The sequence below is a fragment of the Ranitomeya variabilis genome, chromosome 6, assembly GCF_051348905.1.
Source record: "Ranitomeya variabilis isolate aRanVar5 chromosome 6, aRanVar5.hap1, whole genome shotgun sequence".
NCBI classification, from domain to species: domain Eukaryota; kingdom Metazoa; phylum Chordata; class Amphibia; order Anura; family Dendrobatidae; genus Ranitomeya; species Ranitomeya variabilis.
Window position 1 is genome coordinate 495,817,322 of NC_135237.1, and position 20,627 is coordinate 495,837,948.

A 20,627-nucleotide genomic window follows, 5' to 3' on the forward strand; every position below is an offset into this window, starting at 1 on the left:
GGACGTCTCGATCCACCTCAAGTTGCTGCTCCAGCTTGCTCTTTCTGTCACGTCCCCCCCCCCCCAGATGAATGGTTAAAGGTACCGTCACATTAAGCGACGCTGCAGCGATATCGACAACGATGCCGATCGCTGCAGCGTCGCTGTGTGGTCGCTGGAGAGCTGTCACACAGACAGCTCTCCAGTGACCAACGATGCCGAAGTCCCCGGGTAACCAGGGTAAACATCGGGTTACTAAGCGCAGGGCCGCGCTTAGTAACCCGATGTTTACCCTGGTTACCAGTGTAAATGTAAAAAAAAAAAACAGTACATACTTACATTCCAGTGTCTGCCGCGTCCCCCGGCGTCCGCTTCCCTGCACTGAGTAATCGCCGGCCCTAAAGCACAGCGGTGACGTCACCGCTGTGCTTTGCTTTCCGGCCGGCACTGACACAGTCAGTGCAGAAAGCTATGAGCAGCAGCGCGGACGCCGGGGGACGTGACAGACATCAGAGGGTGAGTATGTAGTGTTTTTTTTTTACTTTTACAATGGTAACCAGGGTAAATATCGGGTTACTAAGCGCGGCCCTGCGCTTAGTAACTCGATATTTGCCCTGGTTACCATTGTAAAACATTGCTGGCATCGTTGCTTTTGCTGTCAAACACGACGATACACGCCGATCTGACGACCAAATAAAGTTCTGGACTTTCAGCAACGACCAGCGATATCACAGCAGGATCCAGATCGCTGCTGCGTGTCAAACACAACGATATCGCTATCCAGGACGCTGCAACGTCACAGATCGCTATCGTTATCGTTGTTAAGTCGCTTAATGTGACGGTACCTTTAGCCTGCAGGAGACCCTGCGTCGAGCCATTTTTAAAGACACCTGATGCTCAGGCCCTGCTGCGGCAGGTGTTTCACTGCAAAACAAACAACGCCTATAGGGGCAGCCCAGCCTTTGCATGGGCCCTTCGGAGCCCGCCTCCACATGGTCAGAGTTCTCGCCACCACGCGAGCCTGAGGAAGGCTGGCCAGGCGATGGGCCAAGCAGCGTCTACTGGCCACACCACCCTGGATACGCCCGATCTCGTCCGATCTCGGAAGCAAAGCAGGGCTGGGCTTGGACAGTACTTGGATGGGAGACCTCCTGGGAACACCAGGTGCTGTAGACAGTTTTGATGACATCTTGCTCGGCTAGTATAGAGCGGCTCCTTGCCAGACACCGACCTTAAGCAACCTAGAGGCTGGAAGCCCCAAGCCCCACAAGTCCGTGAAGAGAAAGGAAAGCACAAAAGGGCCTCTTGCTGAGCACTGGACTGGACAGGACAGGGCAGCCAGAGTGCAAAGTAGAAAAGCAGCAAGTGAGAGGCTTGTCTCTGCCTACGGCCACACCACCCTGAACACGCCCGATCTCGTCTGATCTCGGAAGCTAAGCAGGGTCGGGCCTGGTTAGTACTTGGATGGGAGACCGCCTGGGAATACCAGGTGCTGTAGGCTTTTGCTTTTTCCTTCCTTCCACCAGCAGGGGTCACTCTCCTCTATGCCTTTTTTCCATTCCCTTTCACAAGGGCACACATGCTTCTTTCTTCTTGTCATTTGCTTTCACTCTTGCGCTATTCCATCCTTGCAAAATGCCAGCATCCTTCTCATCACCGTGGGCCTCCAGCATTGTTGCTTATTTACTTTTAATACTAGGCTTCTTTTCAACAGGACCAGCGCCTCCTGCGGGCTTGGAAGCAACCGCCGGCAACCTGGTGGCCAGTTTACAGGCCGAAGCAAGCAGAACACCTTTGCAGGCAACACGACTCCCCTGAAGAGCAGCTCACAGTCACTCGCAACCATCTCACCCTCTTCCTTCATTCGCTCCTGGACGTCTCGATCCACCTCAAGTTGCTGCTCCAGCTTGCTCTTTCTGTCACGTCCCCCCCCCCCAGATGAATGGTTAAAGGTACCGTCACATTAAGCGACGCTGCAGCGATATCGACAACGATGCCGATCGCTGCAGCGTCGCTGTGTGGTCGCTGGAGAGCTGTCACACAGACAGCTCTCCAGTGACCAACGATGCCGAAGTCCCCGGGTAACCAGGGTAAACATCGGGTTACTAAGCGCAGGGCCGCGCTTAGTAACCCGATGTTTACCCTGGTTACCAGTGTAAATGTAAAAAAAAAAAACAGTACATACTTACATTCCAGTGTCTGCCGCGTCCCCCGGCGTCCGCTTCCCTGCACTGAGTAATCGCCGGCCCTAAAGCACAGCGGTGACGTCACCGCTGTGCTTTGCTTTCCGGCCGGCACTGACACAGTCAGTGCAGAAAGCTATGAGCAGCAGCGCGGACGCCGGGGGACGTGACAGACATCAGAGGGTGAGTATGTAGTGTTTTTTTTTTACTTTTACAATGGTAACCAGGGTAAATATCGTGTTACTAAGCGCGGCCCTGCGCTTAGTAACTCGATATTTGCCCTGGTTACCATTGTAAAACATTGCTGGCATCGTTGCTTTTGCTGTCAAACACGACGATACACGCCGATCTGACGACCAAATAAAGTTCTGGACTTTCAGCAACGACCAGCGATATCACAGCAGGATCCAGATCGCTGCTGCGTGTCAAACACAACGATATCGCTATCCAGGACGCTGCAACGTCACAGATCGCTATCGTTATCGTTGTTAAGTCGCTTAATGTGACGGTACCTTTAGCCTGCAGGAGACCCTGCGTCGAGCCATTTTTAAAGACACCTGATGCTCAGGCCCTGCTGCGGCAGGTGTTTCACTGCAAAACAAACAACGCCTATAGGGGCAGCCCAGCCTTTGCATGGGCCCTTCGGAGCCCGCCTCCACATGGTCAGAGTTCTCGCCACCACGCGAGCCTGAGGAAGGCTGGCCAGGCGATGGGCCAAGCAGCGTCTACTGGCCACACCACCCTGGATACGCCCGATCTCGTCCGATCTCGGAAGCAAAGCAGGGCTGGGCTTGGACAGTACTTGGATGGGAGACCTCCTGGGAACACCAGGTGCTGTAGACAGTTTTGATGACATCTTGCTCGGCTAGTATAGAGCGGCTCCTTGCCAGACACCGACCTTAAGCAACCTAGAGGCTGGAAGCCCCAAGCCCCACAAGTCCGTGAAGAGAAAGGAAAGCACAAAAGGGCCTCTTGCTGAGCACTGGACTGGACAGGAGAGGGCAGCCAGAGTGCAAAGTAGAAAAGCAGCAAGTGAGAGGCTTGTCTCTGCCTACGGCCACACCACCCTGAACACGCCCGATCTCGTCTGATCTCGGAAGCTAAGCAGGGTCGGGCCTGGTTAGTACTTGGATGGGAGACCGCCTGGGAATACCAGGTGCTGTAGGCTTTTGCTTTTTCCTTCCTTCCACCAGCAGGGGTCACTCTCCTCTATGCCTTTTTTCCATTCCCTTTCACAAGGGCACACATGCTTCTTTCTTCTTGTCATTTGCTTTCACTCTTGCGCTATTCCATCCTTGCAAAATGCCAGCATCCTTCTCATCACCGTGGGCCTCCAGCATTGTTGCTTATTTACTTTTAATACTAGGCTTCTTTTCAACAGGACCAGCGCCTCCTGCGGGCTTGGAAGCAACCGCCGGCAACCTGGTGGCCAGTTTACAGGCCGAAGCAAGCAGAACACCTTTGCAGGCAACACGACTCCCCTGAAGAGCAGCTCACAGTCACTCGCAACCATCTCACCCTCTTCCTTCATTCGCTCCTGGACGTCTCGATCCACCTCAAGTTGCTGCTCCAGCTTGCTCTTTCTGTCACGTCCCCCCCCCCCAGATGAATGGTTAAAGGTACCGTCACATTAAGCGACGCTGCAGCGATATCGACAACGATGCCGATCGCTGCAGCGTCGCTGTGTGGTCGCTGGAGAGCTGTCACACAGACAGCTCTCCAGTGACCAACGATGCCGAAGTCCCCGGGTAACCAGGGTAAACATCGGGTTACTAAGCGCAGGGCCGCGCTTAGTAACCCGATGTTTACCCTGGTTACCAGTGTAAATGTAAAAAAAAAAAAACAGTACATACTTACATTCCAGTGTCTGCCGTGTCCCCCGGCGTCCGCTTCCCTGCACTGTGTAAGCGCCGGCCCTAAAGCACAGCGGTGACGTCACCGCTGTGCTTTGCTTTCCGGCCGGCACTGACACAGTCAGTGCAGAAAGCTATGAGCAGCAGCGCGGACGCCGGGGGACGTGACAGACATCAGAGGGTGAGTATGTAGTGTTTTTTTTTTACTTTTACAATGGTAACCAGGGTAAATATCGTGTTACTAAGCGCGGCCCTGCGCTTAGTAACTCGATATTTGCCCTGGTTACCATTGTAAAACATTGCTGGCATCGTTGCTTTTGCTGTCAAACACGACGATACACGCCGATCTGACGACCAAATAAAGTTCTGGACTTTCAGCAACGACCAGCGATATCACAGCAGGATCCAGATCGCTGCTGCGTGTCAAACACAACGATATCGCTATCCAGGACGCTGCAACGTCACAGATCGCTATCGTTATCGCTGTTAAGTCGCTTAATGTGACGGTACCTTTAGCCTGCAGGAGACCCTGCGTCGAGCCATTTTTAAAGACACCTGATGCTCAGGCCCTGCTGCGGCAGGTGTTTCACTGCAAAACAAACAACGCCTATAGGGGCAGCCCAGCCTTTGCATGGGCCCTTCGGAGCCCGCCTCCACATGGTCAGAGTTCTCGCCACCACGCGAGCCTGAGGAAGGCTGGCCAGGCGATGGGCCAAGCAGCGTCTACTGGCCACACCACCCTGGATACGCCCGATCTCGTCCGATCTCGGAAGCAAAGCAGGGCTGGGCTTGGACAGTACTTGGATGGGAGACCTCCTGGGAACACCAGGTGCTGTAGACAGTTTTGATGACATCTTGCTCGGCTAGTATAGAGCGGCTCCTTGCCAGACACCGACCTTAAGCAACCTAGAGGCTGGAAGCCCCAAGCCCCACAAGTCCGTGAAGAGAAAGGAAAGCACAAAAGGGCCTCTTGCTGAGCACTGGACTGGACAGGAGAGGGCAGCCAGAGTGCAAAGTAGAAAAGCAGCAAGTGAGAGGCTTGTCTCTGCCTACGGCCACACCACCCTGAACACGCCCGATCTCGTCTGATCTCGTCTGATCTCGGAAGCTAAGCAGGGTCGGGCCTGGTTAGTACTTGGATGGGAGACCGCCTGGGAATACCAGGTGCTGTAGGCTTTTGCTTTTTCCTTCCTTCCACCAGCAGGGGTCACTCTCCTCTATGCCTTTTTTCCATTCCCTTTCACAAGGGCACACATGCTTCTTTCTTCTTGTCATTTGCTTTCACTCTTGCGCTATTCCATCCTTGCAAAATGCCAGCATCCTTCTCATCACCGTGGGCCTCCAGCATTGTTGCTTATTTACTTTTAATACTAGGCTTCTTTTCAACAGGACCAGCGCCTCCTGCGGGCTTGGAAGCAACCGCCGGCAACCTGGTGGCCAGTTTACAGGCCGAAGCAAGCAGAACACCTTTGCAGGCAACACGACTCCCCTGAAGAGCAGCTCACAGTCACTCGCAACCATCTCACCCTCTTCCTTCATTCGCTCCTGGACGTCTCGATCCACCTCAAGTTGCTGCTCCAGCTTGCTCTTTCTGTCACGTCCCCCCCCCCCCCAGATGAATGGTTAAAGGTACCGTCACATTAAGCGACGCTGCAGCGATATCGACAACGATGCCGATCGCTGCAGCGTCGCTGTGTGGTCGCTGGAGAGCTGTCACACAGACAGCTCTCCAGTGACCAACGATGCCGAAGTCCCCGGGTAACCAGGGTAAACATCGGGTTACTAAGCGCAGGGCCGCGCTTAGTAACCCGATGTTTACCCTGGTTACCAGTGTAAATGTAAAAAAAAAAAAACAGTACATACTTACATTCCAGTGTCTGCCGCGTCCCCCGGCGTCCGCTTCCCTGCACTGTGTAAGCGCCGGCCCTAAAGCACAGCGGTGACGTCACCGCTGTGCTTTGCTTTCCGGCCGGCACTGACACAGTCAGTGCAGAAAGCTATGAGCAGCAGCGCGGACGCCGGGGGACGTGACAGACATCAGAGGGTGAGTATGTAGTGTTTTTTTTTTACTTTTACAATGGTAACCAGGGTAAATATCGTGTTACTAAGCGCGGCCCTGCGCTTAGTAACTCGATATTTGCCCTGGTTACCATTGTAAAACATTGCTGGCATCGTTGCTTTTGCTGTCAAACACGACGATACACGCCGATCTGACGACCAAATAAAGTTCTGGACTTTCAGCAACGACCAGCGATATCACAGCAGGATCCAGATCGCTGCTGCGTGTCAAACACAACGATATCGCTATCCAGGACGCTGCAACGTCACAGATCGCTATCGTTATCGTTGTTAAGTCGCTTAATGTGACGGTACCTTTAGCCTGCAGGAGACCCTGCGTCGAGCCATTTTTAAAGACACCTGATGCTCAGGCCCTGCTGCGGCAGGTGTTTCACTGCAAAACAAACAACGCCTATAGGGGCAGCCCAGCCTTTGCATGGGCCCTTCGGAGCCCGCCTCCACATGGTCAGAGTTCTCGCCACCACGCGAGCCTGAGGAAGGCTGGCCAGGCGATGGGCCAAGCAGCGTCTACTGGCCACACCACCCTGGATACGCCCGATCTCGTCCGATCTCGGAAGCAAAGCAGGGCTGGGCTTGGACAGTACTTGGATGGGAGACCTCCTGGGAACACCAGGTGCTGTAGACAGTTTTGATGACATCTTGCTCGGCTAGTATAGAGCGGCTCCTTGCCAGACACCGACCTTAAGCAACCTAGAGGCTGGAAGCCCCAAGCCCCACAAGTCCGTGAAGAGAAAGGAAAGCACAAAAGGGCCTCTTGCTGAGCACTGGACTGGACAGGACAGGGCAGCCAGAGTGCAAAGTAGAAAAGCAGCAAGTGAGAGGCTTGTCTCTGCCTACGGCCACACCACCCTGAACACGCCCGATCTCGTCTGATCTCGGAAGCTAAGCAGGGTCGGGCCTGGTTAGTACTTGGATGGGAGACCGCCTGGGAATACCAGGTGCTGTAGGCTTTTGCTTTTTCCTTCCTTCCACCAGCAGGGGTCACTCTCCTCTATGCCTTTTTTCCATTCCCTTTCACAAGGGCACACATGCTTCTTTCTTCTTGTCATTTGCTTTCACTCTTGCGCTATTCCATCCTTGCAAAATGCCAGCATCCTTCTCATCACCGTGGGCCTCCAGCATTGTTGCTTATTTACTTTTAATACTAGGCTTCTTTTCAACAGGACCAGCGCCTCCTGCGGGCTTGGAAGCAACCGCCGGCAACCTGGTGGCCAGTTTACAGGCCGAAGCAAGCAGAACACCTTTGCAGGCAACACGACTCCCCTGAAGAGCAGCTCACAGTCACTCGCAACCATCTCACCCTCTTCCTTCATTCGCTCCTGGACGTCTCGATCCACCTCAAGTTGCTGCTCCAGCTTGCTCTTTCTGTCACGTCCCCCCCCCCCAGATGAATGGTTAAAGGTACCGTCACATTAAGCGACGCTGCAGCGATATCGACAACGATGCCGATCGCTGCAGCGTCGCTGTGTGGTCGCTGGAGAGCTGTCACACAGACAGCTCTCCAGTGACCAACGATGCCGAAGTCCCCGGGTAACCAGGGTAAACATCGGGTTACTAAGCGCAGGGCCGCGCTTAGTAACCCGATGTTTACCCTGGTTACCAGTGTAAATGTAAAAAAAAAAAACAGTACATACTTACATTCCAGTGTCTGCCGCGTCCCCCGGCGTCCGCTTCCCTGCACTGAGTAATCGCCGGCCCTAAAGCACAGCGGTGACGTCACCGCTGTGCTTTGCTTTCCGGCCGGCACTGACACAGTCAGTGCAGAAAGCTATGAGCAGCAGCGCGGACGCCGGGGGACGTGACAGACATCAGAGGGTGAGTATGTAGTGTTTTTTTTTTACTTTTACAATGGTAACCAGGGTAAATATCGTGTTACTAAGCGCGGCCCTGCGCTTAGTAACTCGATATTTGCCCTGGTTACCATTGTAAAACATTGCTGGCATCGTTGCTTTTGCTGTCAAACACGACGATACACGCCGATCTGACGACCAAATAAAGTTCTGGACTTTCAGCAACGACCAGCGATATCACAGCAGGATCCAGATCGCTGCTGCGTGTCAAACACAACGATATCGCTATCCAGGACGCTGCAACGTCACAGATCGCTATCGTTATCGTTGTTAAGTCGCTTAATGTGACGGTACCTTTAGCCTGCAGGAGACCCTGCGTCGAGCCATTTTTAAAGACACCTGATGCTCAGGCCCTGCTGCGGCAGGTGTTTCACTGCAAAACAAACAACGCCTATAGGGGCAGCCCAGCCTTTGCATGGGCCCTTCGGAGCCCGCCTCCACATGGTCAGAGTTCTCGCCACCACGCGAGCCTGAGGAAGGCTGGCCAGGCGATGGGCCAAGCCGCGTCTACTGGCCACACCACCCTGGATACGCCCGATCTCGTCCGATCTCGGAAGCAAAGCAGGGCTGGGCTTGGACAGTACTTGGATGGGAGACCTCCTGGGAACACCAGGTGCTGTAGACAGTTTTGATGACATCTTGCTCGGCTAGTATAGAGCGGCTCCTTGCCAGACACCGACCTTAAGTAACCTAGAGGCTGGAAGCCCCAAGCCCCACAAGTCCGTGAAGAGAAAGGAAAGCACAAAAGGGCCTCTTGCTGAGCACTGGACTGGACAGGACAGGGCAGCCAGAGTGCAAAGTAGAAAAGCAGCAAGTGAGAGGCTTGTCTCTGCCTACGGCCACACCACCCTGAACACGCCCGATCTCGTCTGATCTCGGAAGCTAAGCAGGGTCGGGCCTGGTTAGTACTTGGATGGGAGACCGCCTGGGAATACCAGGTGCTGTAGGCTTTTGCTTTTTCCTTCCTTCCACCAGCAGGGGTCACTCTCCTCTATGCCTTTTTTCCATTCCCTTTCACAAGGGCACACATGCTTCTTTCTTCTTGTCATTTGCTTTCACTCTTGCGCTATTCCATCCTTGCAAAATGCCAGCATCCTTCTCATCACCGTGGGCCTCCAGCATTGTTGCTTATTTACTTTTAATACTAGGCTTCTTTTCAACAGGACCAGCGCCTCCTGCGGGCTTGGAAGCAACCGCCGGCAACCTGGTGGCCAGTTTACAGGCCGAAGCAAGCAGAACACCTTTGCAGGCAACACGACTCCCCTGAAGAGCAGCTCACAGTCACTCGCAACCATCTCACCCTCTTCCTTCATTCGCTCCTGGACGTCTCGATCCACCTCAAGTTGCTGCTCCAGCTTGCTCTTTCTGTCACGTCCCCCCCCCCCAGATGAATGGTTAAAGGTACCGTCACATTAAGCGACGCTGCAGCGATATCGACAACGATGCCGATCGCTGCAGCGTCGCTGTGTGGTCGCTGGAGAGCTGTCACACAGACAGCTCTCCAGTGACCAACGATGCCGAAGTCCCCGGGTAACCAGGGTAAACATCGGGTTACTAAGCGCAGGGCCGCGCTTAGTAACCCGATGTTTACCCTGGTTACCAGTGTAAATGTAAAAAAAAAAAACAGTACATACTTACATTCCAGTGTCTGCCGCGTCCCCCGGCGTCCGCTTCCCTGCACTGAGTAATCGCCGGCCCTAAAGCACAGCGGTGACGTCACCGCTGTGCTTTGCTTTCCGGCCGGCACTGACACAGTCAGTGCAGAAAGCTATGAGCAGCAGCGCGGACGCCGGGGGACGTGACAGACATCAGAGGGTGAGTATGTAGTGTTTTTTTTTTACTTTTACAATGGTAACCAGGGTAAATATCGTGTTACTAAGCGCGGCCCTGCGCTTAGTAACTCGATATTTGCCCTGGTTACCATTGTAAAACATTGCTGGCATCGTTGCTTTTGCTGTCAAACACGACGATACACGCCGATCTGACGACCAAATAAAGTTCTGGACTTTCCAGCAACGACCAGCGATATCACAGCAGGATCCAGATCGCTGCTGCGTGTCAAACACAACGATATCGCTATCCAGGACGCTGCAACGTCACAGATCGCTATCGTTATCGTTGTTAAGTCGCTTAATGTGACGGTACCTTTAGCCTGCAGGAGACCCTGCGTCGAGCCATTTTTAAAGACACCTGATGCTCAGGCCCTGCTGCGGCAGGTGTTTCACTGCAAAACAAACAACGCCTATAGGGGCAGCCCAGCCTTTGCATGGGCCCTTCGGAGCCCGCCTCCACATGGTCAGAGTTCTCGCCACCACGCGAGCCTGAGGAAGGCTGGCCAGGCGATGGGCCAAGCGATGGGCCAAGCCGCGTCTACTGGCCACACCACCCTGGATACGCCCGATCTCGTCCGATCTCGGAAGCAAAGCAGGGCTGGGCTTGGACAGTACTTGGATGGGAGACCTCCTGGGAACACCAGGTGCTGTAGACAGTTTTGATGACATCTTGCTCGGCTAGTATAGAGCGGCTCCTTGCCAGACACCGACCTTAAGTAACCTAGAGGCTGGAAGCCCCAAGCCCCACAAGTCCGTGAAGAGAAAGGAAAGCACAAAAGGGCCTCTTGCTGAGCACTGGACTGGACAGGACAGGGCAGCCAGAGTGCAAAGTAGAAAAGCAGCAAGTGAGAGGCTTGTCTCTGCCTACGGCCACACCACCCTGAACACGCCCGATCTCGTCTGATCTCGGAAGCTAAGCAGGGTCGGGCCTGGTTAGTACTTGGATGGGAGACCGCCTGGGAATACCAGGTGCTGTAGGCTTTTGCTTTTTCCTTCCTTCCACCAGCAGGGGTCACTCTCCTCTATGCCTTTTTTCCATTCCCTTTCACAAGGGCACACATGCTTCTTTCTTCTTGTCATTTGCTTTCACTCTTGCGCTATTCCATCCTTGCAAAATGCCAGCATCCTTCTCATCACCGTGGGCCTCCAGCATTGTTGCTTATTTACTTTTAATACTAGGCTTCTTTTCAACAGGACCAGCGCCTCCTGCGGGCTTGGAAGCAACCGCCGGCAACCTGGTGGCCAGTTTACAGGCCGAAGCAAGCAGAACACCTTTGCAGGCAACACGACTCCCCTGAAGAGCAGCTCACAGTCACTCGCAACCATCTCACCCTCTTCCTTCATTCGCTCCTGGACGTCTCGATCCACCTCAAGTTGCTGCTCCAGCTTGCTCTTTCTGTCACGTCCCCCCCCCCCCAGATGAATGGTTAAAGGTACCGTCACATTAAGCGACGCTGCAGCGATATCGACAACGATGCCGATCGCTGCAGCGTCGCTGTGTGGTCGCTGGAGAGCTGTCACACAGACAGCTCTCCAGTGACCAACGATGCCGAAGTCCCCGGGTAACCAGGGTAAACATCGGGTTACTAAGCGCAGTGCCGCGCTTAGTAACCCGATGTTTACCCTGGTTACCAGTGTAAATGTAAAAAAAAAAAACAGTACATACTTACATTCCAGTGTCTGCCGCGTCCCCCGGCGTCCGCTTCCCTGCACTGAGTAATCGCCGGCCCTAAAGCACAGCGGTGACGTCACCGCTGTGCTTTGCTTTCCGGCCGGCACTGACACAGTCAGTGCAGAAAGCTATGAGCAGCAGCGCGGACGCCGGGGGACGTGACAGACATCAGAGGGTGAGTATGTAGTGTTTTTTTTTTACTTTTACAATGGTAACCAGGGTAAATATCGTGTTACTAAGCGCGGCCCTGCGCTTAGTAACTCGATATTTGCCCTGGTTACCATTGTAAAACATTGCTGGCATCGTTGCTTTTGCTGTCAAACACGACGATACACGCCGATCTGACGACCAAATAAAGTTCTGGACTTTCAGCAACGACCAGCGATATCACAGCAGGATCCAGATCGCTGCTGCGTGTCAAACACAACGATATCGCTATCCAGGACGCTGCAACGTCACAGATCGCTATCGTTATCGTTGTTAAGTCGCTTAATGTGACGGTACCTTTAGCCTGCAGGAGACCCTGCGTCGAGCCATTTTTAAAGACACCTGATGCTCAGGCCCTGCTGCGGCAGGTGTTTCACTGCAAAACAAACAACGCCTATAGGGGCAGCCCAGCCTTTGCATGGGCCCTTCGGAGCCCGCCTCCACATGGTCAGAGTTCTCGCCACCACGCGAGCCTGAGGAAGGCTGGCCAGGCGATGGGCCAAGCAGCGTCTACTGGCCACACCACCCTGGATACGCCCGATCTCGTCCGATCTCGGAAGCAAAGCAGGGCTGGGCTTGGACAGTACTTGGATGGGAGACCTCCTGGGAACACCAGGTGCTGTAGACAGTTTTGATGACATCTTGCTCGGCTAGTATAGAGCGGCTCCTTGCCAGACACCGACCTTAAGCAACCTAGAGGCTGGAAGCCCCAAGCCCCACAAGTCCGTGAAGAGAAAGGAAAGCACAAAAGGGCCTCTTGCTGAGCACTGGACTGGACAGGACAGGGCAGCCAGAGTGCAAAGTAGAAAAGCAGCAAGTGAGAGGCTTGTCTCTGCCTACGGCCACACCACCCTGAACACGCCCGATCTCGTCTGATCTCGGAAGCTAAGCAGGGTCGGGCCTGGTTAGTACTTGGATGGGAGACCGCCTGGGAATACCAGGTGCTGTAGGCTTTTGCTTTTTCCTTCCTTCCACCAGCAGGGGTCACTCTCCTCTATGCCTTTTTTCCATTCCCTTTCACAAGGGCACACATGCTTCTTTCTTCTTGTCATTTGCTTTCACTCTTGCGCTATTCCATCCTTGCAAAATGCCAGCATCCTTCTCATCACCGTGGGCCTCCAGCATTGTTGCTTATTTACTTTTAATACTAGGCTTCTTTTCAACAGGACCAGCGCCTCCTGCGGGCTTGGAAGCAACCGCCGGCAACCTGGTGGCCAGTTTACAGGCCGAAGCAAGCAGAACACCTTTGCAGGCAACACGACTCCCCTGAAGAGCAGCTCACAGTCACTCGCAACCATCTCACCCTCTTCCTTCATTCGCTCCTGGACGTCTCGATCCACCTCAAGTTGCTGCTCCAGCTTGCTCTTTCTGTCACGTCCCCCCCCCCCAGATGAATGGTTAAAGGTACCGTCACATTAAGCGACGCTGCAGCGATATCGACAACGATGCCGATCGCTGCAGCGTCGCTGTGTGGTCGCTGGAGAGCTGTCACACAGACAGCTCTCCAGTGACCAACGATGCCGAAGTCCCCGGGTAACCAGGGTAAACATCGGGTTACTAAGCGCAGGGCCGCGCTTAGTAACCCGATGTTTACCCTGGTTACCAGTGTAAATGTAAAAAAAAAAAAACAGTACATACTTACATTCCAGTGTCTGCCGCGTCCCCCGGCGTCCGCTTCCCTGCACTGTGTAAGCGCCGGCCCTAAAGCACAGCGGTGACGTCACCGCTGTGCTTTGCTTTCCGGCCGGCACTGACACAGTCAGTGCAGAAAGCTATGAGCAGCAGCGCGGACGCCGGGGGACGTGACAGACATCAGAGGGTGAGTATGTAGTGTTTTTTTTTTACTTTTACAATGGTAACCAGGGTAAATATCGGGTTACTAAGCGCGGCCCTGCGCTTAGTAACTCGATATTTGCCCTGGTTACCATTGTAAAACATTGCTGGCATCGTTGCTTTTGCTGTCAAACACGACGATACACGCCGATCTGACGACCAAATAAAGTTCTGGACTTTCAGCAACGACCAGCGATATCACAGCAGGATCCAGATCGCTGCTGCGTGTCAAACACAACGATATCGCTATCCAGGACGCTGCAACGTCACAGATCGCTATCGTTATCGCTGTTAAGTCGCTTAATGTGACGGTACCTTTAGCCTGCAGGAGACCCTGCGTCGAGCCATTTTTAAAGACACCTGATGCTCAGGCCCTGCTGCGGCAGGTGTTTCACTGCAAAACAAACAACGCCTATAGGGGCAGCCCAGCCTTTGCATGGGCCCTTCGGAGCCCGCCTCCACATGGTCAGAGTTCTCGCCACCACGCGAGCCTGAGGAAGGCTGGCCAGGCGATGGGCCAAGCAGCGTCTACTGGCCACACCACCCTGGATACGCCCGATCTCGTCCGATCTCGGAAGCAAAGCAGGGCTGGGCTTGGACAGTACTTGGATGGGAGACCTCCTGGGAACACCAGGTGCTGTAGACAGTTTTGATGACATCTTGCTCGGCTAGTATAGAGCGGCTCCTTGCCAGACACCGACCTTAAGCAACCTAGAGGCTGGAAGCCCCAAGCCCCACAAGTCCGTGAAGAGAAAGGAAAGCACAAAAGGGCCTCTTGCTGAGCACTGGACTGGACAGGACAGGGCAGCCAGAGTGCAAAGTAGAAAAGCAGCAAGTGAGAGGCTTGTCTCTGCCTACGGCCACACCACCCTGAACACGCCCGATCTCGTCTGATCTCGGAAGCTAAGCAGGGTCGGGCCTGGTTAGTACTTGGATGGGAGACCGCCTGGGAATACCAGGTGCTGTAGGCTTTTGCTTTTTCCTTCCTTCCACCAGCAGGGGTCACTCTCCTCTATGCCTTTTTTCCATTCCCTTTCACAAGGGCACACATGCTTCTTTCTTCTTGTCATTTGCTTTCACTCTTGCGCTATTCCATCCTTGCAAAATGCCAGCATCCTTCTCATCACCGTGGGCCTCCAGCATTGTTGCTTATTTACTTTTAATACTAGGCTTCTTTTCAACAGGACCAGCGCCTCCTGCAGGCTTGGAAGCAACCGCCGGCAACCTGGTGGCCAGTTTACAGGCCGAAGCAAGCAGAACACCTTTGCAGGCAACACGACTCCCCTGAAGAGCAGCTCACAGTCACTCGCAACCATCTCACCCTCTTCCTTCATTCGCTCCTGGACGTCTCGATCCACCTCAAGTTGCTGCTCCAGCTTGCTCTTTCTGTCACGTCCCCCCCCCCCAGATGAATGGTTAAAGGTACCGTCACATTAAGCGACGCTGCAGCGATATCGACAACGATGCCGATCGCTGCAGCGTCGCTGTGTGGTCGCTGGAGAGCTGTCACACAGACAGCTCTCCAGTGACCAACGATGCCGAAGTCCCCGGGTAACCAGGGTAAACATCGGGTTACTAAGCGCAGGGCCGCGCTTAGTAACCCGATGTTTACCCTGGTTACCAGTGTAAATGTAAAAAAAAAAAAACAGTACATACTTACATTCCAGTGTCTGCCGTGTCCCCCGGCGTCCGCTTCCCTGCACTGTGTAAGCGCCGGCCCTAAAGCACAGCGGTGACGTCACCGCTGTGCTTTGCTTTCCGGCCGGCACTGACACAGTCAGTGCAGAAAGCTATGAGCAGCAGCGCGGACGCCGGGGGACGTGACAGACATCAGAGGGTGAGTATGTAGTGTTTTTTTTTTACTTTTACAATGGTAACCAGGGTAAATATCGTGTTACTAAGCGCGGCCCTGCGCTTAGTAACTCGATATTTGCCCTGGTTACCATTGTAAAACATTGCTGGCATCGTTGCTTTTGCTGTCAAACACGACGATACACGCCGATCTGACGACCAAATAAAGTTCTGGACTTTCAGCAACGACCAGCGATATCACAGCAGGATCCAGATCGCTGCTGCGTGTCAAACACAACGATATCGCTATCCAGGACGCTGCAACGTCACAGATCGCTATCGTTATCGCTGTTAAGTCGCTTAATGTGACGGTACCTTTAGCCTGCAGGAGACCCTGCGTCGAGCCATTTTTAAAGACACCTGATGCTCAGGCCCTGCTGCGGCAGGTGTTTCACTGCAAAACAAACAACGCCTATAGGGGCAGCCCAGCCTTTGCATGGGCCCTTCGGAGCCCGCCTCCACATGGTCAGAGTTCTCGCCACCACGCGAGCCTGAGGAAGGCTGGCCAGGCGATGGGCCAAGCAGCGTCTACTGGCCACACCACCCTGGATACGCCCGATCTCGTCCGATCTCGGAAGCAAAGCAGGGCTGGGCTTGGACAGTACTTGGATGGGAGACCTCCTGGGAACACCAGGTGCTGTAGACAGTTTTGATGACATCTTGCTCGGCTAGTATAGAGCGGCTCCTTGCCAGACACCGACCTTAAGCAACCTAGAGGCTGGAAGCCCCAAGCCCCACAAGTCCGTGAAGAGAAAGGAAAGCACAAAAGGGCCTCTTGCTGAGCACTGGACTGGACAGGAGAGGGCAGCCAGAGTGCAAAGTAGAAAAGCAGCAAGTGAGAGGCTTGTCTCTGCCTACGGCCACACCACCCTGAACACGCCCGATCTCGTCTGATCTCGGAAGCTAAGCAGGGTCGGGCCTGGTTAGTACTTGGATGGGAGACCGCCTGGGAATACCAGGTGCTGTAGGCTTTTGCTTTTTCCTTCCTTCCACCAGCAGGGGTCACTCTCCTCTATGCCTTTTTTCCATTCCCTTTCACAAGGGCACACATGCTTCTTTCTTCTTGTCATTTGCTTTCACTCTTGCGCTATTCCATCCTTGCAAAATGCCAGCATCCTTCTCATCACCGTGGGCCTCCAGCATTGTTGCTTATTTACTTTTAATACTAGGCTTCTTTTCAACAGGACCAGCGCCTCCTGCGGGCTTGGAAGCAACCGCCGGCAACCTGGTGGCCAGTTTACAGGCCGAAGCAAGCAGAACACCTTTGCAGGCAACACGACTCCCCTGAAGAGCAGCTCACAGTCACTCGCAACCATCTCACCCTCTTCCTTCATTCGCTCCTGGACGTCTCGATCCACCTCAAGTTGCTGCTCCAGCTTGCTCTTTCTGTCACGTCCCCCCCCCCCAGATGAATGGTTAAAGGTACCGTCACATTAAGCGACGCTGCAGCGATATCGACAACGATGCCGATCGCTGCAGCGTCGCTGTGTGGTCGCTGGAGAGCTGTCACACAGACAGCTCTCCAGTGACCAACGATGCCGAAGTCCCCGGGTAACCAGGGTAAACATCGGGTTACTAAGCGCAGGGCCGCGCTTAGTAACCCGATGTTTACCCTGGTTACCAGTGTAAATGTAAAAAAAAAAAAACAGTACATACTTACATTCCAGTGTCTGCCGTGTCCCCCGGCGTCCGCTTCCCTGCACTGTGTAAGCGCCGGCCCTAAAGCACAGCGGTGACGTCACCGCTGTGCTTTGCTTTCCGGCCGGCACTGACACAGTCAGTGCAGAAAGCTATGAGCAGCAGCGCGGACGCCGGGGGACGTGACAGACATCAGAGGGTGAGTATGTAGTGTTTTTTTTTTACTTTTACAATGGTAACCAGGGTAAATATCGTGTTACTAAGCGCGGCCCTGCGCTTAGTAACTCGATATTTGCCCTGGTTACCATTGTAAAACATTGCTGGCATCGTTGCTTTTGCTGTCAAACACGACGATACACGCCGATCTGACGACCAAATAAAGTTCTGGACTTTCAGCAACGACCAGCGATATCACAGCAGGATCCAGATCGCTGCTGCGTGTCAAACACAACGATATCGCTATCCAGGACGCTGCAACGTCACAGATCGCTATCGTTATCGCTGTTAAGTCGCTTAATGTGACGGTACCTTTAGCCTGCAGGAGACCCTGCGTCGAGCCATTTTTAAAGACACCTGATGCTCAGGCCCTGCTGCGGCAGGTGTTTCACTGCAAAACAAACAACGCCTATAGGGGCAGCCCAGCCTTTGCATGGGCCCTTCGGAGCCCGCCTCCACATGGTCAGAGTTCTCGCCACCACGCGAGCCTGAGGAAGGCTGGCCAGGCGATGGGCCAAGCAGCGTCTACTGGCCAGGCGATGGGCCAAGCAGCGTCTACTGGCCACACCACCCTGGATACGCCCGATCTCGTCCGATCTCGGAAGCAAAGCAGGGCTGGGCTTGGACAGTACTTGGATGGGAGACCTCCTGGGAACACCAAGTGCTGTAGACAGTTTTGATGACATCTTGCTCGGCTAGTATAGAGCGGCTCCTTGCCAGACACCGACCTTAAGCAACCTAGAGGCTGGAAGCCCCAAGCCCCACAAGTCCGTGAAGAGAAAGGAAAGCACAAAAGGGCCTCTTGCTGAGCACTGGACTGGACAGGACAGGGCAGCCAGAGTGCAAAGTAGAAAAGCAGCAAGTGAGAGGCTTGTCTCTGCCTACGGCCACACCACCCTGAACACGCCCGATCTCGTCTGATCTCGGAAGCTAAGCAGGGTCGGGCCTGGTTAGTACTTGGATGGGAGACCGCCTGGGAATACCAGGTGCTGTAGGCTTTTGCTTTTTCCTTCCTTCCACCAGCAGGGGTCACTCTCCTCTATGCCTTTTTTCCATTCCCTTTCACAAGGGCACACATGCTTCTTTCTTCTTGTCATTTGCTTTCACTCTTGCGCTATTCCATCCTTGCAAAATGCCAGCATCCTTCTCATCACCGTGGGCCTCCAGCATTGTTGCTTATTTACTTTTAATACTAGGCTTCTTTTCAACAGGACCAGCGCCTCCTGCGGGCTTGGAAGCAACCGCCGGCAACCTGGTGGCCAGTTTACAGGCCGAAGCAAGCAGAACACCTTTGCAGGCAACACGACTCCCCTGAAGAGCAGCTCACAGTCACTCGCAACCATCTCACCCTCTTCCTTCATTCGCTCCTGGACGTCTCGATCCACCTCAAGTTGCTGCTCCAGCTTGCTCTTTCTGTCACGTCCCCCCCCCCAGATGAATGGTTAAAGGTACCGTCACATTAAGCGACGCTGCAGCGATATCGACAACGATGCCGATCGCTGCAGCGTCGCTGTGTGGTCGCTGGAGAGCTGTCACACAGACAGCTCTCCAGTGACCAACGATGCCGAAGTCCCCGGGTAACCAGGGTAAACATCGGGTTACTAAGCGAAGGGTCGCGCTTAGTAACCCGATGTTTACCCTGGTTACCAGTGTAAATGTAAAAAAAAAAAAACAGTACATACTTACATTCCAGTGTCTGCCGCGTCCCCCGGCGTCCGCTTCCCTGCACTGTGTAAGCGCCGGCCCTAAAGCACAGCGGTGACGTCACCGCTGTGCTTTGCTTTCCGGCCGGCACTGACACAGTCAGTGCAGAAAGCTATGAGCAGCAGCGCGGACGCCGGGGGACGTGACAGACATCAGAGGGTGAGTATGTAGTGTTTTTTTTTTTACTTTTACAATGGTAACCAGGGTAAATATCGGGTTACTAAGCGCGGCCCTGCGCTTAGTAACTCGATATTTGCCCTGGTTACCATTGTAAAACATTGCTGGCATCGTTGCTTTTGCTGTCAAACACGACGATACACGCCGATCTGACGACCAAATAAAGTTCTGGACTTTCAGCAACGACCAGCGATATCACAGCAGGATCCAGATCGCTGCTGCGTGTCAAACACAACGATATCGCTATCCAGGACGCTGCAACGTCACAGATCGCTATCGTTATCGTTGTTAAGTCGCTTAATGTGACGGTACCTTTAGCCTGCAGGAGACCCTGCGTCGAGCCATTTTTAAAGACACCTGATGCTCAGGCCCTGCTGCGGCAGGTGTTTCACTGCAAAACAAACAACGCCTATAGGGGCAGCCCAGCCTTTGCATGGGCCCTTCGGAGCCCGCCTCCACATGGTCAGAGTTCTCGCCACCACGCGAGCCTGAGGAAGGCTGGCCAGGCGATGGGCCAAGCAGCGTCTACTGGCCACACCACCCTGGATACGCCCGATCTCGTCCGATCTCGGAAGCAAAGCAGGGCTGGGCTTGGACAGTACTTGGATGGGAGACCTCCTGGGAACACCAGGTGCTGTAGACAGTTTTGATGACATCTTGCTCGGCTAGTATAGAGCGGCTCCTTGCCAGACACCGACCTTAAGCAACCTAGAGGCTGGAAGCCCCAAGCCCCACAAGTCCGTGAAGAGAAAGGAAAGCACAAAAGGGCCTCTTGCTGAGCACTGGACTGGACAGGAGAGGGCAGCCAGAGTGCAAAGTAGAAAAGCAGCAAGTGAGAGGCTTGTCTCTGCCTACGGCCACACCACCCTGAACACGCCCGATCTCGTCTGATCTCGGAAGCTAAGCAGGGTCGGGCCTGGTTAGTACTTGGATGGGAGACCGCCTGGGAATACCAGGTGCTGTAGGCTTTTGCTTTTTCCTTCCTTCCACCAGCAGGGGTCACTCTCCTCTATGCCTTTTTTCCATTCCCTTTCACAAGGGCACACATGCTTCTTTCTTCTTGTCATTTGCTTTCACTCTTGCGCTATTCCATCCTTGCAAAATGCCAGCATCCTTCTCATCACCGTGGGCCTCCAGCATTGTTGCTTATTTACTTTTAATACTAGGCTTCTTTTCAACAGGACCAGCGCCTCCTGCGGGCTTGGAAGCAACCGCCGGCAACCTGGTGGCCAGTTTACAGGCCGAAGCAAGCAGAACACCTTTGCAGGCAACACGACTCCCCTGAAGAGCAGCTCACAGTCACTCGCAACCATCTCACCCTCTTCCTTCATTCGCTCCTGGACGTCTCGATCCACCTCAAGTTGCTGCTCCAGCTTGCTCTTTCTGTCACGTCCCCCCCCCCCAGATGAATGGTTAAAGGTACCGTCACATTAAGCGACGCTGCAGCGATATCGACAACGATGCCGATCGCTGCAGCGTCGCTGTGTGGTCGCTGGAGAGCTGTCACACAGACAGCTCTCCAGTGACCAACGATGCCGAAGTCCCCGGGTAAC

The 20,627-nt window shown here is 54.0% G+C and overlaps 21 non-coding genes and 1 pseudogene across 21 annotated transcripts; all 22 read left to right on the top strand.

Moving 5' to 3' along the window:
* Positions 1 to 1,035: 1,035 nt before the first annotated feature.
* Positions 1,036 to 1,155, top strand: LOC143783957 (5S ribosomal RNA). The gene has a single exon (XR_013217618.1). It is a non-coding gene; the product is annotated as a 5S ribosomal RNA (ribosomal RNA).
* Positions 1,156 to 1,361: 206 nt separating this feature from the next.
* Positions 1,362 to 1,480, top strand: LOC143783727 (5S ribosomal RNA). The gene has a single exon (XR_013217397.1). It is a non-coding gene; the product is annotated as a 5S ribosomal RNA (ribosomal RNA).
* Positions 1,481 to 2,885: 1,405 nt separating this feature from the next.
* Positions 2,886 to 3,005, top strand: LOC143783959 (5S ribosomal RNA). Its single transcript, XR_013217620.1, has one exon. It is a non-coding gene; the product is annotated as a 5S ribosomal RNA (ribosomal RNA).
* A 206-nt stretch (positions 3,006 to 3,211) lies between these two features.
* Positions 3,212 to 3,330, top strand: LOC143783729 (5S ribosomal RNA). Its single transcript, XR_013217399.1, has one exon. It is a non-coding gene; the product is annotated as a 5S ribosomal RNA (ribosomal RNA).
* A 1,406-nt stretch (positions 3,331 to 4,736) lies between these two features.
* On the top strand, positions 4,737 to 4,856 carry LOC143783961 (5S ribosomal RNA). The gene has a single exon (XR_013217621.1). It is a non-coding gene; the product is annotated as a 5S ribosomal RNA (ribosomal RNA).
* A 206-nt stretch (positions 4,857 to 5,062) lies between these two features.
* LOC143783821 (5S ribosomal RNA) lies at positions 5,063 to 5,191 on the top strand (annotated as a pseudogene).
* A 1,408-nt stretch (positions 5,192 to 6,599) lies between these two features.
* Positions 6,600 to 6,719, top strand: LOC143783962 (5S ribosomal RNA). The gene has a single exon (XR_013217622.1). It is a non-coding gene; the product is annotated as a 5S ribosomal RNA (ribosomal RNA).
* Positions 6,720 to 6,925: 206 nt separating this feature from the next.
* LOC143783730 (5S ribosomal RNA) lies at positions 6,926 to 7,044 on the top strand. The gene has a single exon (XR_013217400.1). It is a non-coding gene; the product is annotated as a 5S ribosomal RNA (ribosomal RNA).
* Positions 7,045 to 8,449: 1,405 nt separating this feature from the next.
* On the top strand, positions 8,450 to 8,569 carry LOC143783963 (5S ribosomal RNA). Its single transcript, XR_013217623.1, has one exon. It is a non-coding gene; the product is annotated as a 5S ribosomal RNA (ribosomal RNA).
* A 206-nt stretch (positions 8,570 to 8,775) lies between these two features.
* LOC143783731 (5S ribosomal RNA) lies at positions 8,776 to 8,894 on the top strand. Its single transcript, XR_013217401.1, has one exon. It is a non-coding gene; the product is annotated as a 5S ribosomal RNA (ribosomal RNA).
* A 1,418-nt stretch (positions 8,895 to 10,312) lies between these two features.
* On the top strand, positions 10,313 to 10,432 carry LOC143783964 (5S ribosomal RNA). The gene has a single exon (XR_013217624.1). It is a non-coding gene; the product is annotated as a 5S ribosomal RNA (ribosomal RNA).
* A 206-nt stretch (positions 10,433 to 10,638) lies between these two features.
* Positions 10,639 to 10,757, top strand: LOC143783732 (5S ribosomal RNA). The gene has a single exon (XR_013217402.1). It is a non-coding gene; the product is annotated as a 5S ribosomal RNA (ribosomal RNA).
* Positions 10,758 to 12,163: 1,406 nt separating this feature from the next.
* LOC143783965 (5S ribosomal RNA) lies at positions 12,164 to 12,283 on the top strand. Its single transcript, XR_013217625.1, has one exon. It is a non-coding gene; the product is annotated as a 5S ribosomal RNA (ribosomal RNA).
* Positions 12,284 to 12,489: 206 nt separating this feature from the next.
* Positions 12,490 to 12,608, top strand: LOC143783733 (5S ribosomal RNA). The gene has a single exon (XR_013217403.1). It is a non-coding gene; the product is annotated as a 5S ribosomal RNA (ribosomal RNA).
* A 1,406-nt stretch (positions 12,609 to 14,014) lies between these two features.
* Positions 14,015 to 14,134, top strand: LOC143783966 (5S ribosomal RNA). Its single transcript, XR_013217626.1, has one exon. It is a non-coding gene; the product is annotated as a 5S ribosomal RNA (ribosomal RNA).
* A 206-nt stretch (positions 14,135 to 14,340) lies between these two features.
* LOC143783734 (5S ribosomal RNA) lies at positions 14,341 to 14,459 on the top strand. Its single transcript, XR_013217404.1, has one exon. It is a non-coding gene; the product is annotated as a 5S ribosomal RNA (ribosomal RNA).
* Positions 14,460 to 15,865: 1,406 nt separating this feature from the next.
* On the top strand, positions 15,866 to 15,985 carry LOC143783967 (5S ribosomal RNA). Its single transcript, XR_013217627.1, has one exon. It is a non-coding gene; the product is annotated as a 5S ribosomal RNA (ribosomal RNA).
* A 206-nt stretch (positions 15,986 to 16,191) lies between these two features.
* LOC143783735 (5S ribosomal RNA) lies at positions 16,192 to 16,310 on the top strand. The gene has a single exon (XR_013217405.1). It is a non-coding gene; the product is annotated as a 5S ribosomal RNA (ribosomal RNA).
* A 1,436-nt stretch (positions 16,311 to 17,746) lies between these two features.
* On the top strand, positions 17,747 to 17,866 carry LOC143783822 (5S ribosomal RNA). The gene has a single exon (XR_013217488.1). It is a non-coding gene; the product is annotated as a 5S ribosomal RNA (ribosomal RNA).
* A 206-nt stretch (positions 17,867 to 18,072) lies between these two features.
* On the top strand, positions 18,073 to 18,191 carry LOC143783736 (5S ribosomal RNA). The gene has a single exon (XR_013217406.1). It is a non-coding gene; the product is annotated as a 5S ribosomal RNA (ribosomal RNA).
* A 1,406-nt stretch (positions 18,192 to 19,597) lies between these two features.
* On the top strand, positions 19,598 to 19,717 carry LOC143783968 (5S ribosomal RNA). The gene has a single exon (XR_013217628.1). It is a non-coding gene; the product is annotated as a 5S ribosomal RNA (ribosomal RNA).
* Positions 19,718 to 19,923: 206 nt separating this feature from the next.
* LOC143783737 (5S ribosomal RNA) lies at positions 19,924 to 20,042 on the top strand. Its single transcript, XR_013217407.1, has one exon. It is a non-coding gene; the product is annotated as a 5S ribosomal RNA (ribosomal RNA).
* Positions 20,043 to 20,627: the final 585 nt, after the last annotated feature.